The sequence below is a fragment of the Notamacropus eugenii genome, chromosome 3 (genome assembly GCF_028372415.1).
Source record: "Notamacropus eugenii isolate mMacEug1 chromosome 3, mMacEug1.pri_v2, whole genome shotgun sequence".
Taxonomy (NCBI): Eukaryota; Metazoa; Chordata; class Mammalia; order Diprotodontia; family Macropodidae; genus Notamacropus; species Notamacropus eugenii.
Window position 1 is genome coordinate 164,732,991 of NC_092874.1, and position 14,450 is coordinate 164,747,440.

The 14,450-nt window shown below is 36.5% G+C and overlaps 1 pseudogene; it reads right to left on the minus strand.

Annotated features, from left to right (window-relative positions):
* Positions 1 to 9,798: 9,798 nt before the first annotated feature.
* On the minus strand, positions 9,799 to 10,578 carry LOC140531916 (serine/arginine-rich splicing factor 5 pseudogene; annotated as a pseudogene).
* Between the last annotated feature and the right edge of the window lie 3,872 nt (positions 10,579 to 14,450).

Below are 14,450 nucleotides of genomic sequence, written 5' to 3' on the forward strand. Positions count from 1 at the left end.
TAGTTCAGGGGTTATTGTCATTGCTATTGTTATTGTTTTTCATTTGAATGTCATTTATCCATTGTTGGGTTTGTTTTTCTGAGTCTAGATTATATGTATTTTCTATTAATTCTATTAAATTCTATTGATTTTCCATTAAATTCTATTGATTCTATTAAAATAAGAATTTAATATTAAAAAATATTCCTCCATTTCATTTAGTTTGTCCATTTTATTGCCATGTAATTGACCAAAATATCCATTAAAACCATGTCTTATATTGCTAGAAACACTAACTACAGCAAAAAGACAGGAAAAAAAAGAAATTGAGTAGATAAATATAAGCAATGAAAAAGAAAAATTACTGGTTTTTTTCAGATAATATTATGGATTATTTAGATAACCCAATAGAAGCAACTAAAAATGGAAACAATTAGTAATTTTAGGAAAGTTTCATTATATGAAATAGATCCATGTAAATCATAGCATTTCTGCATTTTGTTAACAAAACTCAGCAAGGGTTTTGACCTAAAAAGGTAAATTCTACTTAAAGAAAACTAAAAAATGTATAAAATACTTGAAAATCTACCTGCCAAGACAGGGACAATATGAATGTATGTATATGTACGTGTACATATATATACACACATACACACACACATACACACATATATATACATATATGTATATATACATATATGTGTATATACATGTACACACATAAATATACATTCACATCCATATATGTATATATTTATATAAAAAAGGCTTAATAATTAAAGAAATTATATTTCCAATAATTCCTTATGGTTAGACTGAACAAATAAAAAAAAAACATCACTTCCTAAGCTAATTTAATTATTCAGTGCTGTACCAATTAAACTACCAAATTATTTATTTATATAGCAAAGAAAATTGAAGTGAAATAAATCAAGAGGATCAAAAATAAAAATTCTCAAGGGAGATAATAAAAAAGAAAAGTGGGATATTAAAGGGGCTAGCAATATAAGAGTTCAAACTATCCTAAAAGGAAAAACACTCACAAAAATGATTTGGAACTTGTCAAGAAACAGAGATGACAACCAGTTTAACTGATTAGGTTCCGGCAATATGCAAAGTGATAAAACAGATAATGTTTGGGGAAAACAAAATAGAACAAAAGCACAGATGCCAGCTACATCTATAAGAACTCACAAATCTACTATAACTCCTGGGAAAACTTTTTTTTTTTTAAATGAATTTATTTGTTTTCAACATTCCTTTCCACAAAATTTGGAGTTCCAAATTTTCTCCCCATTTCTCCCCTCCCCCACCCCAAAACGTCAAGGATTCTAATTACCCCTTGCACCAATCTGCAGTCCTTTCTAACATCCCTCCCTTCCCTTATCCCCATCTTCTCTTTTGTCCTGCAGAGCAAGATAAATTTCTATACCCCATTACCTGTATTTCTTATTTCCTAGTTGTATGCAAGAACAATACTCAAAAGTTGCTTCTAAAACTTTGAGTTCCAACTTCTCTTCCTTCCTCGCTCCCCATCCATTCTTGTTGGGAGGCAAGCAATTCAATATAGGCTATATCTGTGTAGTTTTGCCAATTACTTCCATAATAATCGTATTGTGTAAGACTAACTATGTTTCCCTCCATCTTATCCTGCCTCCCATTTCTTCTATTCTCTCTTTAGACCTTGTCCCTCCCCAAGAGTGTTGGCTTCTAATTGTTCCCTCCTCTGATTGCCCTCCCTTCCATCATCCCCCCACCCTGCTTATCCCCTTCTCCTCCACTTTCCTGTATTGTAAGATAGGTTTCCATACCAAAATGAGTGTGCATTTTCTTCCTTCCTTGAGTCAAATATGATGAGAGTAAGCTTCAAGTTTTCTTTTTCACTTCCCCCCTTTTTCCCTCCCCTGAAAAGTCTTTTTCTTGCCTCTTTTATGAGAGATAATTTGCCCTGTTCCATTTCTCCTTTTCTCCTCCCAATATATTCCTTTCTCACCCCTTAACTTAATTTGTTTTAGGTATGATCCCATCCTATTCAACACACCATATTCTCCCCCCGCCTCTCTCTCTCTCTCTCTCTCTCTCTCTCTCTCTCTCTCTCTCTCTCTCTCTCTCTCTCTCTCTCTCTCTCTCCCGCCGTGTGTGTGTGTGTGTGTGTAATCCCACCAACTACCCAGTTACTGAAAAAAGTTTCAAGAATTACAAATATTGTTTTTCCATGCAGGAATGTAAACAGTTCAACTTTAGTAAATCCCTTATGATTTCTCTTTCCTGTTTACCTTTTCATGCTTTTGTGGATTCTTGTGTTTGAAAGTCAGATTTTCTTTTCAGCTCTGGTCTTTTCGTCAAGAGCGCTTGAAGGTCCTCTATTTCGTTGAATGACCATTTTTTCCCCTGAAGTATTATACTCAGTTTTGCTGAGTAGGTGATTCTTGGTTTTAGTCCTAGTAAATTTGACTTCTGGAATATCATATTCCATGTCCTTAAATCCATTAACGTGGAAGCTGCTAGATCTTGCGTTTTCCTCATTGTATTTCCACCATATTCAAATTGTTTCTTTCTAGCTGCTTGCAATATTTTCTCCTTGACTAGGGAACTCTGGAATTCGGCTACAATGTTCCTAGGGGATTCTCTTTTTGGGTCAGGAGGTGATCAGTGGATTCTTTCATTATTTATTTTGCCCCTTGGTTCTAGGATATCAGGACAGTTTTCCTTGATAATTTAATGAAAGATGATGCCTAGGCTCTTTTTTTTTTTTTTTTTTTTTGGTCATGTCTATCAGGTAGTCCCATAATTCTTAAATTGTCTCTCCTGGATCTGTTTTCCAGGTCAGTTGTTTTTCCAATGAGATATTTCACATTATCTTCCATTTTTTCATTCTTTTGTTTTTGTGCGTGTGTGTGATTTCTTGGTTTCTCATAGTCATTAACCTCCATTTCTTCAATTCTAACTTTTAAAGAACTATTTTCTTCACTGAGGTTTTGAAACTCTTTTTTCCATTTGGCTAATTCTGCTTTCTAAAGCATTCTTCTCCTCATTGGCTTTATGAATCTCTTTTGCCAATTGAGTTAGCCTATTTTTAAAGGTGTTATTTTCTTCAGCATTTCTTTGGGCCTCCTTTAGCAAGGTGTTGACCCACTTTCCATGATTTTCTTGCATCTCTCTCATTTCCCTTCCCAATTTTTCTTCCACCTCTCCTATTTGGTTTTCAAAATCCATTTTGAGCTCTTCCTTGGCCTAAGCCCAATGAATATTTATTTTGGATATTTGGGATACAAAAGCCTTGACTTTTATATCTTTTTCTGATGATAAGCATCGTTCTTCCTTATCCCAAAGGATGGGAGAAGATATCTGTTCACCAAGAAAGTAACCTACTACAGTCTTATTTTTCCCCGTTTTTTGGGTATTTTCCAAACCAGTTACTTGACTTTTTTGTCCTTTGTCAAAAGTAGGGTATATTCTGGGGGTCTGTAAGATCTCAGTTCCTCCAAGATGGTACAATCAAGCGTTTACACTGGTCTGGGAGCAAGCAGAAATCTTTGTGCCCATAATCTGAGTAACAGAGTTTTCTCTTCACAACCACCTCGCCTCCATTTCTGCCAAGCCAGCATTGGTGCTGAGATTCAGATAAGCTGCAGGGACAGGGCCACCATTCAGTGTGAGATAAAGATCAGCTGCTCAAATCCCCCAGGAGTGTTAGGTGGGGGCAGGGCTTCTACACAGGACTGAGGTAAGAATCAGCTGCTCTATGCCCCTAGGTCTTTTACGATCCAACAATGGATGTGGGCTGCTATAGGGGCTTCTGTGCAAGCTGCTGCCACCCACCTGATGCAGCCTCTGTGGTGGCTGCCCAAGGCTGGAGCTATTATAAGGCCCTTCTTCCTTCTTGGCCAGCTGAAAAAACCCTGTCATTGACCTTTGAGGCCTGTGGGTTGAGAGATCTGAGAAAAGCTGATACTGGGACTGAGAATTCCACCCCCAAGGCCTGCTCTTGTCCTTCTGCCAGAGCCATGCTACAGCCAAGGCTGGGCTAGGCTCTGCTCCATGTCCGGTGTGACAGATATCTCCTGTCAGCCTTTCAGGTCACCCTGAGCTAGAAATCTCCTCCCCTCTGTTGTTCTGTGGCTTCTGCTGCTCTAGAATTTGTCAAGAGTCTTTCTTTACAGGTATTTTATGGGTTGTGGGGGAAGAGCTAGTATATGTGAATCTTTCTTCTCTGCCATCTTGGCTCTGCCCCCCCACTCCTGGGAAAACTTGAAAGAAATCTAGCAAAACAAAGTTAAAGACCAGCACCTCACACTGTATACCAAGATAAGTTCCAAGTAGTACATAATGTAGAAGTAAAGGATGATATCATAAAGAATTACAGGACAGAAGAAAAAATATATTTTCATATGTATGGATAAAGGAAGAATTCATTATTAAAGAAAGGTATAGTCACAGAATAAATAGTGAAAATACTGGAAAATTGAGATTATACAAAATTCAAAAGTATTTTCCACCAGCAAAACCAGTAAAGGCAAAATTATATGGGAAGCTGAAGAATAGAGAGGGATAGTTGCACAAAGATCTCATTTTAAAGTTAAAAAAGGAATTGATTTAAATTTCTAAGAATAAGTAATACCTCAATTGACTCATGAGCTAAGAATATGAGTTTGAGGTGGAAATAATACAAGGAACCAATAGCTGTGGGGGATTTTTTTCTAAAGCAATTATAATCAGAGAAATGCAAAGTAAAGCTTTTCAGAACTTTCAACTCACCACTACTATAAAGTCAAAGTTGATTCCCAAAAAGGAAAGATACAAATATTATTGTGGCTCTGGGAAACATGTACCATACTGCATTCCCAGTGGAGATATTTCTGGTAAGCAATTTGGAACTATGCCCCAAAAGGGAATAAACTGTGAATAATCCTTGTCTCAGCAATATAACTATTCTCTCAAAGAAATCGAAGAGGAAAAAAACCCATACAGTTTTTGCATCTCTCTCTGTTTTCCCTCCCTTCCTTCTCTGTCTCTTTATGGCACAAAATTAGAAAAAGAAGTTACCATTCAATTGAGGAACAAATCATGATATATAAATATAACAGAATAATATCATGATACAAGAAATGATGAAGGAAAGAGTTCCACAGAAACCTGGTATGACTTGCATAAATTGATACTAATTTAAGAGAACCAGAGGAATAATCAATGAAATAACAACATTGTAGATTAAAAAATATTTGAAAGATTTAGCAATTCTTATCAATGCAATGATCACCCCTTATTCTAAAGACTCCATATTGAAAAATACAATACTACCCACCTCCTAATAGAGAGGTGATGGATTCATGGTAGAGACTCAGAATATGCACACATAAGCAAACATATTCACAAATATAAATTGTGTACGTGTGTGTATGTGTGTGTGTGTGTGTGTGTGTGTGTGTATTATATAGGTATGTATAGTATAGGTAATGAAGAGTTTTATTTAGTTTACTTATGCATGTTTGTTGCAAGGCTTGTGATTTTTTTTGGTGAGGAGTTTGAGAGAGAGGTAACACAGATTATTTTAATTTTTTTTAAAGGACATTCTACTAAAGGGAAAGATAAGTCCAATTGGGTTAGGAATTAATTGGATCCATGCCATTGACTGAAACATATTTTTGTATCCAAAAAATTCAAGAATTTCTTCATACATCTCCAAAATAGCAAAACAAAATTGATCTCCATAATTATATTTTTTTATTACTTCTCTGTTTAGATTGTTGTTGAATTATCTAAGTAGTGTCCAGCTCTTCATATTCTTATGTGGGTTTTCCAGGTAAAGATACTAGATCGATTTATCATTTTCTTCTCCAGCTCATTTTGTACATGAGGAAATGAGGCAAAGAGAGTTAAATGACTTCCCCAGGGTCATGCAGATAAGTGTTTGAAACATATTTGAACTCAGAAAGATGAGTCTTCCTGATTCCAGGCTCACCACTTTATCAGCACTATGCCACTTAATTGCCTTGGATGCTTGATTTATAATTCAAAACAAATAGAGTAGAATGGTTATGACAATGCCAATGAAGATATTACTATCATGCTGCTAAATTTAGATTATGATGACCAATCTTTGCCTAGAGAAAAGAAGGAGAAACATCTTTGGATTTTAGTATTCATTAGGAATATTACATATACTTTCATACAACTTGTTGCTAGACTAGGTGGTAAAATAGAACAAAGGACTTGAGTCAGGAATACCTAAGTTCAAATGTGACTTCAGACACTAGCTATGTGAACCTGGACAAAGCAACCAAACTTCTCTGTGCTTCACTTTCCTATAAAATTGAGATAATATTAACACCTACCTCACAGAGTTCTATGAGGATCTACTGACTTAACATATGTACTTTTCAGACCTTAAAGTTGTGAATGTGAGTTATTCAATGTTATTAGAAATTGATTAAATATACTAGACGTTCCTTTTTTCATGGGGAACCAGACAGTGGGGTAGCACAAGAACTAGCAAAATGAGAGAAATTCTGATATCCAGGGTGGCTTGATATACAAGTGATCCTCTGTGAAGTCAATTTTAGCTAAACTCAGAGATGACTGCAACTGCTGAAATTAGTTTTCATCAGCTCTGAAAGAAAAGCAAACATTTGATTTCTAATTTATCTAAAAAGTAGCAATCCTGCTTTCTGATTTATTGCATGTACAGATATCTACCCTGTACACCCCCACTTCTCCCCTGACTTCCCAATTTGTTGTGTTTCTCCCTTAACCCTTAGCCAAAAATGCCTCATGTATGTATAGATAACTTACCCTTTCCCACTCACCTATAGCAGATAAGAACATTGTCTCACTACTCCAGCTTACAAGTTTCTTCTTCTCAGGCAATAAATTAACTTGTAATGTTTGTAAATTGTGATCAGCTGGTTCATCCTAGGTCCCCCTTTCGGACTTCAGGTTTCTTATATTTCAGTAGTTCACAGGAGTTTTTAGTTTTAAAAAGTACGAAATGAATTATTATCATAGTTATTTGACTTTTGATGTTTTTTTCATTATTACAAGAAAGTATTCAATGGCTGAATATTAAAACATTACCTTGATTGGCTAAAGCACTTAAATTCTAAAGTGAACCTTCAATGTCAGGATGAAGTTATGCATACAATTTAATTTAAAATGTGCATCTATTAAGCACCAAGTAAATTATAGTGCTAAGCCCAAACAATATATTTAAGCAGCTATTTCCCCAAAGAGCCTATATTCTTATGCAAATAAGGAAACACATGGTAATTTGAAGATATTGCACTAACAAAAAAATTGGAATGGGATCAAAGACAAGGGTTAGAGGGATTGCAGGAAGAAAGGACACACTTTTGTCAGAGATTGTTTGTTGTTGTAAAGAATGATAAGATGAGTGATGACAAGCATTTTGAGGTATGGAGAAGAGAAGCTAGAATTCATGGTGGAATACCTCTATTAACTGAGTAAAATAGAACCTAAGGTTGCTGTTGCTTAGTCATTGAAGACTCTCCATGACTCCTTTGGTGTTTTCTTGATGAAGGTATGGGAGTGGATTGCCATTTCCTTCCCTAATGGATTACGGCAGAGGTTAAGTGACTTGCCCAGGATCACACAGCTAGCTAAGTATGAATTAATCAATCAGAAGAAGAGCCTGGACCTAACAGTCTCTTTGTTCTCTGAAGTAAACTCAGAGAATACCTGTACTTATGTTAACAAGTTTAGATGGGGCTGACTTGGCATGCTTTATGTGACTCTTAATCCAGGACATTATCTTGAATAGTAAGGCTTCTTTCTGGATCTTAATATTTTGTGAGTATATACTATGTTATCTCATGTTAATGGTAAAGAAAACACAGATATCCTGGGTCATAATTTCAATAGATACTTTGTCAATTCTCTTATCTTATTATATTTACAAATAATTCAATTAAGAAAATTCCTTTCTCATGGTATACTTAAACACACTTGGAGACCATAAATGTAAAGGATGCAGACATTCTTGGATTGTCCTAAAACAGATTTAAGCCTGGTCATTCTTGTATCAAACAGTTAGTAGTTTTCTTCCGGCTCCATGACCATGTAACTGCTTGCTTTAAGGGACTAAACAATATGAAATTAGCCTGTTTGTCTTTTTTAACCAAACTTTCACGTCAACAGTATCTGAGGCCAAATTTGAACTGAGATCTCTCTGACTCCAAGTCCAGTGTTCTATTCACCTAACTTGAAAAAAAGGTAAAAATATCTGCTGAAAAAGTGAAACAAGAAGCAAGTATTGACCTTTTAGAGGTCTCTTGGACATATATGTGTGTATGCATGTATGTATGTATATATCTGTATATATGTATATATACATGTGCATACATAAATATATACATATATGCATACTATACACACATATATACATATGTATATGTATATATGAATATGTATTTATATTACCAGCTCTCCAGAGCTGATTTGTTAAATTTTTAGTGTGAGCATTATACCTCAGTAATTTCAACATTTACAGATCAGGGCTTCATTTATTGTTTTGTTATTTGCCTAGACCTAAGGATATCTACACAAAAGAGACAATGTAAATAATACAGATTAAGCTGAATAAGTTATTGTCTGTTCTTTTTTTCTCCTCTAGGGTGAAGTGTTAAACAATTGTCAGTATATTAAATTGAAGGAAAGAAACAGTTCAGAATAAATGGTGAGGAAAGTCAGATAAAGTCATCAAGGAAGATGACTTCTTTGCTACACAATTAGGAAGATAAAGTTAAAATTAGGCACTAAATTTACAGTAAGTTCAGTCAACATAGGATCACATATTTAGATCTGTGAGAGAGCTCAGGGCCTGTCCTAGACTGAGCTTAATATAGGATGACACTCCAGACCTCTGAGAATCAATACTGGGATGAGACAAGACAATCGTGAGACACTGAAAAATTTACTTAGTAATATAGGGGGAAGGATATTCAGCAAGAATATTCAATGAGATAAGTATATTGATTGATCTAAGCAGTTTCTGGTTTTATCATACTGTCAAGGTAGATTGCTATGTCTGAAATCTCTTCTAAGGGGTGCATTTACAATTCCTGTTGCTATTGATTGGAAGAATTCAAGGAAATTCCTTTTACTTAAATACTGGCTGAGGTTTCCCATAAAGTAGGTTTGTCACATGGAGTAATATACTAGCAATCTACATAATATTTTGCTAACTGTTATCTATGGCTTGATAGTTAATATTTTAACCCAACATGGAATATTTTTTACATGTACATTTAACACAATGAACAGATTGAGGTTAATGACATATTTGAATGAAGTTAAAATGACAGCAAAGGCAATAATCATCACACTCCCAGTTAGAAGTTCAATTGCCATAAAATTGAAAACTTTAGCAGAATTCTTTTATCAGCTTGCAGGATCAATGTTTATCATATGGGGTAATACAAATGCAAGGAAAATAGAAAAGATTGATTTTGTTTTCTATGCAGCTACTCATGTGTGAAAGTCAATTTGAAGTTTAATTGAAGGTAAGAAAAACTGGCCTTTGACAAAGGACATTTGTTTTACCTATTACATTGAAGATGAATGAACTCTTTTTTCATTTACCAAGTCAAATGTCCCAGGAGGTCTAGATAAAGGAAGGATTATTAAAATTGTCTTTCTCTAGTTGCCTCTTGTAACCATTCAATCATGGTAGTACTTGCAGTTATTAAAACCACTTCATTTACAAGCAGGAAAGAGCAATTAAATGAAATCTTCTAAATGCATATTAAAAAGAAAATTATAGATACTGACAATGTTCTAAAAGACAAAACATATCTTTTTCTCTCAAAATGATTGTCTAGATCTCTGGAGATCCATAGATGGTGGAGATTTAGATCTACTTGAAGAGTCCTGTTTCTGACTCTTCTCAGGCATAGGAGACCTACTAACAGATCAAGATTTGCTATTGCTTCAGCTTCTGGATCTGTTTTAAGATTTGCAACTACAAGAATCAGATCAGCTCCGAGATCTGGAAGAGCTCCTAGTGTGGGAACATGACCGACTTCTCCACCAGCTGTGCCCTTTGCTGCCTTCAATCAGTTTAATTTTGCTTCCATTTATTTCTTTTCCACAAAGATTTTTGATAGCATTTTTCAAATCACTGTAAGAGGCAAACTCAAACACCCCTTTATCTAGTTTAGGTCTATGAGCATCTGCAAAGGATACCTCCCCAGCTTGCCTCATGAAATCTTTGAGATCCTGCCAGCTGACTGGTGAAGATAAATTCTCAACTACAAGACAATTTTCTGTTCGCACAGGTGGGGCATTTCTCCTGTCATTTCGGGGACAATGGCTACTAACTCTATCAGAGCATCTCCGTCTTCCTTGTTCACATCTCAAAAGAGCCCTGGCATGTTTAACAGTAACCCGCTCATAGCAGAGTTCCTTTCCATCAAGTTAATAAAAAGCTTCATCATCATCTCTTGAATCTGCAAATTTCACAAACCCAAAGCCTCTTTTCAGATCACTGTCTCTTATTCATCCATATCTTTTAAAGAGTCTTTCTACATCTTTTTCTTGGGCTGCTGGATTTAGCCCTCCAATGAACATTCTACAGTCACTCATGGTGTCCCACTTCTAATTCCAATCTAAATAGGCAGGAAACAAAGTGACACATCCGATGGAGGTAGAGACAGCAGAGTGGTTGAAAGTTCACAAAAAGCGTTGACTTGGAGAGCATGAACTTCCTCAGGCTATGTCTCTCTGCAACTGACAAAAGGCCTCATTTCTAAAATATGTAGAGAACTGAGTCAAATGCTCAAGAATACAAGTCATTCCCCAACTGATAAATGATCAAAGGATATGAACAGGCAGTTTTCAAAGGCAGAAATTAAAGCTATCTATAGTCATATGAAAAAAATGTTCTAAATCACTATTGATTAGAGAGATGAAAGTCAAAACAACTCTGAGATATCACATCACACCTATCAGATTGGCTAACATGACAAAATAGGAAGATGATAAATGTGGGAGAAGATGTGGGAGAGTTGAAGCACTAATTGATTGTTGATGAAGCTGTGAGCAGATCCAACCTCTTTGGAGAGGAATTAGAAACTATGCCCAAAGAGATGCAAAAACTGTACATACCCTTTGACCCAGCAATACCACTTCTGGGACTGTATCCTCAAGAGATCATAAAAATGGAAAAGGGTCCCACATGTGCAAAAGTATTTATAGCAGCTATCTTTGTGGTGGCCAAAAACTGGAAATCAAGGAGATACCCATCAATTGGGGAATGACTGAATAAATTATGATATATGAATGTAATGGAATACTATTGTGCTATGTTAAAAGATGAACAAGAAGACTCCAGAGAGGCCTGGAAAGACTTATATAAACTGATGCTGAGTGAAAGGTGCAGAACCAGAAGAGATTTGTACACAGCAACCACCACAGTGTGGGAGAAATTTTTCTGGTAGATGTAGTACTTCATTGCAATGCAAGGACTTACATAATTCCCAGTGATCTCTTAAGGCAAAATGCCTTCCACATCCACGGAAATAACTATGGAATTTGATCACAGAATGAAGCAGATCATTTTATTTTGTATTGTGTTTTGGTTTGTTTTATGATTTCTCCCATTCATTTTAATTCTTCTCTGCAACCTAACATGAAAATGTGTTTAATAGGAAGATATGCATAGAACCTATATAAAATTGTATGCAGTCTCATAGAGGGAGTGGGGAGATAGGGGGATAGGGGGGACAGAGGGGAAAATATAAGATTTATGGAAGTGATTGCAAAACACTGAAAACAAATAAAATAATAAAAAAAAATAGTCTACTCACATCTAGACCTGCAGAGAACTGTGCTGTTCTGAGTCCAGCAAAGACACTAGAGATGGGATTTCCCAGCTCAGATAACAAGCCAGAACTTAATCCTGAGGAATGTGCTTTTCATCAAGGAACAGTTCAACCACTGAACCAAAAGGGAGATTAGAGACAGCACGCTGCCCTTTTCCCTTTGTTCCCCTAGGAATTCTTTTGATTTTCTGCCCCTGCCCTTCCATGTCCTGCCTCTCTACTCTCCTCTGCATTTTCGTGGTTATTTCATGGTTACTGGGTTAGAAAATGAGTATGTTAACACAATTAATGTTTATTTTAAGGAAATATATTCAAAAATTTTATGGTCAGCAATATTTAGCAAAAGATTAAATTTCTCAGTGGTTTTGGGAAACTAAATCCCTATTTCTCATAGAGTGACGTATAGACATTAATGTGTTGGTTTGTTTTGTTTTTTCACTTTCTTGCCATTGTCTTTTTTTAAAATTAATTAATATGTTTTTGATTTCCAACATTCATTTCCACAAGATTTTTAGTTTCAAATTTTCTCCCCGTCTCTCCCCTCCCCCCAAACCAAGACACCATGCATTTTGATTACCTCTTCCCCCAATCTGCCCTCCCTATTATCACACCCCTCCCTTCCCCATCTTCTCTCTTTTCTTGTAGGGCAAGATAGATTTCTATACCCCATTGCCTGTATTTCTTATTTCCAAGTTCCATGTAAAACAATATTTAACATTCATTTTTAAACCTTTGAGTTCCAACTTGTCTCCCTTCCTCCCTCCACACCCATCCCCACTGTGAAGACAAACAATTCGATATAGGTTATACATGGATAATTATGAAAAAGACTTCCCTGATAGTCATGTTGTGAAAGATTAAGTGTATTTCCCTCCACCTTACCCTCTCCCCATTTATTCTATTCTCTCTTTTTACCTTGTCCCTCTCCAAATGCTTACTTCTAATTACTCCCTCTGCCCATTTGCCCTCCCTTCTATCATTCCCATAACACCCCACTCAGCCCTTCTCCCCTACTTTCCTGTAATTTAAGATAGATTTTCATATCAAATTGAGTGTGCATGTTATTCCTCCCTTAAGCCACATGGGATAAGAGTAAGCTTCAGTGCTGGGGATGGAAGCTCAATTCCAGGTGGACAGTCTCGGGCGGATAAAGGTGGGAACTTCTAAATCTTAGAGTTCTCACGAGACCCCCCCAGGAAACAACTGGGAATCGAGGTGAACCGAGCTATCTCGTGTATTTCCACCTCTTCCCGTGAGAAACGTGATGGGAGAGAGCTCTCCCCGCCCTCGAGATTGTCCCGGATCTGGGCACACTATTGTTATCTAACAGCACAGTATTCAGATGCAAACTATGCTGCTGGAGAGTTTAAGTAGGATCAGGAAAGCCTGAAAGCTCTCTTGGGTGGAGGGGCGCGGAGCGATGAGGACAACAAGGCTCTGCTTTTCCTCTCTCTCCTCTCTCCCCTCCCCCTCTCTCCCCACTTATACTTCTACTTCCAATCTCTTATTGTAAGATCTTTGCCTCTTTGGGAGATTCTTCGCTCCCTCCTAAGGAAGAATTCCCCTGCACTTGTAACTAGACCCTGAAATAAAGCTCAACCCTTGTTCGACTCTGGAACGTCCTTTCTCTCATACGAGCATCCGGTTTGGCCAACCGAAGACCTCCGATAGAGGTAAGGGAAGACTCGGGTAGCCCTCAGGCCTCTAGGCCTGGCACTTCACTTTTTCCTTCTGATCTTCCCCCAGTTCCTCTCCCTTGAAAAGACTTTTTCTTGCTTCTTTTATGAGAAATAATTTGCCCCATTCTATTTCTCCCCCTTTTCCCCAATATATTCCTCTTTCACCCTTTAATTTTCTTTCTTTTAAATATCATTGCTTTTTATTCAACTCACCTTGTGCCCTCTGTCTACACATATATAATTCCAACAACTACCCAAATACCCTTATACTGAGAAAAATCTCAAGAGTTACAAATGTTACTTTTTCATGTAGGAATGTAAAGAGTTCAATATTAGCAAATCCTTTATGATTTCTCTTTCCTGTTTTCCTTTTCATGCTTCTCTTGATTCTTGTGTATGAAAGTCATATTTTCTATTCAGCTCTGAAAAATTCAGAGTTTTCATCAAGAAAGTTTGAAAGTCCTGTATTTCATTGCATGACCATTTTTTCCCCTGAAATATTACACTCAGTTTTGTTGAGTAGGGGATTCTTGATTTTAATCCTAGCTCCTTTGACTTCTGGAATATCACATCCCAAACCCTTTGACCCCTTACTGTAGGAGCTGCTAGATCCTGTGTTATCCTGATTATATTTCCACAATACTTCAATTACTTCTTTCTGAGTGCTTGCAATATTTTCTCCTTGACCTGGGAACTCTGGAATTTTCTTTCAATATTCCTAGGACTTTTTCTTGTTGAATCTTTTGCAAGAGGTGATTGGTGGATGCTTTGAATATTTATTTCATTGTAGAATATCAGGGCGGTTTTCCTTGAGAATTTCATGGAAGATGATGTCCAGGTTCTTTTGTTTGATCGTGTCTTTCAGGTAGCCCCATAATTTTTAGATTGTCTCTTCTGGATCTCTTTTCCAGGTCAGTTGTTTTTCCAGTGAGATATTTCACATTGTGTGCTATTT